Here is a 1,632-nt window from a genome sequence, read left to right on the forward strand (position 1 = left end):
CTGCGTCCCATTCCCCCTGCCGAATTAGTTTAAACTCCTCCCAACAGCACTAGCAAACCCGCCAGCAAGAATGTTAGTCCCCCTCTGGTTCAGATGTAGACCGTCCCACTTGTACAGGTCCCACCTTCCCCAGAAACAGTCCCAGTGGTCCAGGAATCTAAAACCCTCCCTCCTGCACCAACTCTTAAGCCACGCATTCATCTGTGCTATTCTCCTATTTCTATACAGGCTAGCACGTAGCACTGGGAGTAATTCAGAGATTACAACCCAAGAGGTCCTGCTTTTTAGTCTACTGCCTAACTCTCTGAATTCTTGATGCAAGACCTCATCCCTCTTTCTACCTATGTCATTGATACCAACATGTACCATGACCTCTGCCTTATCACCCTCCCCATTCAGGATGCTCTGCAGCCGTTTAGTGACATCCCGGAGCCTGGCACCAGGGAGGCAACACACCATCCTGGAGTCACATTGATGGCCACAGTAGTGCCTATCTGTTCCCCTGACTATAGAATCCCCTATTATTATTGTTCTTCCTCTCTTTCCCCTTTCCTGTGCAGACAGGCTGCTTGTGGTGCCAGAAGCTTGGCTCTGTCCACACTCCCTGGAGGAACCAGCCTCATCAGCCTCCAAAATGGAATACCGATTTGCAAGCGGGACCCCAGGGGACTCCTGAACTACCTGCCTGTTTCTCTTGGACTGCCTGTTGTCACCCTTCCCATCCTTCCTCAAGTCCCTTCAGCTGTGGTGTGACCACCTCTCTAAATGTGCTATCCACGATGCTCTTAGACTCAGAGATGCTCCACAGTGTTTCCAGCTGCCGTTCCAGCTCTGAAACCTGAGCTTCCAGGAGCTGCAGCTGGATTCACTTCCTGCACACATGCTGGTCCCAGGGACTGGAAATGTTCCTGTATTCCCACATGCAGCAAAAGGAGCACACCACGGCTTTAAGCTCTCCTGCCATGACTAAACCCTTTAAATTTAAAACTTTAGAAGACTATTATATTTAAAAAAATAAATCAACTAAGTCTTGCTAAAACAATGGCTAACAATTCAATCCAGTTTGAAAAATACCCACCAGGACTTACTCACCAGTCAGCTGTGCTCTTTGGAAACTCTCGGCTCCCCTCACGCTCTTTGAGGACAGGTAGGAAATGAAAGGAGCTTCTTGCTCCCTCCTCACCGAACTCCCTCAGTCACAAAACTCCCACTTTAGCGCTGTAATGCTGCCCCAAGTCAGCACTCCAGTGCAAACGAACGTAAAAATAAACAGAGATCCATTAAATTCAATAAAAGCAAAATACTGTGGATGATGGAAATCTGAAATAAAAACAAGAAATGCTGGAACCACTCAGCAGGTCTGGCAGCATCTGTGGAAAGAGAAGCAGAGTTAACGTTTCGGGTCAGTGACCCTTCTTCGGAACCCATTAAATTCAATGTGTTTGGATTCCATATCCCCCTGATCGATCATAAACTCAGTCCTTGGACTTTGAAAATGTTGAATGCAAGTTGTTTATTGCATTTGCGGCGCTGTCAGTTGATGGAATCATGGCGGCTTTACTCCGCCCATTTGACGTCACGAGAAAGCGGTCTATCACCGCCTTGTACGCGGTGCATTGTGGGGATGAGGTT

Source organism: Heterodontus francisci, chromosome 27, assembly GCF_036365525.1.
Source record: "Heterodontus francisci isolate sHetFra1 chromosome 27, sHetFra1.hap1, whole genome shotgun sequence".
Lineage (NCBI taxonomy): Eukaryota > Metazoa > Chordata > Chondrichthyes > Heterodontiformes > Heterodontidae > Heterodontus > Heterodontus francisci.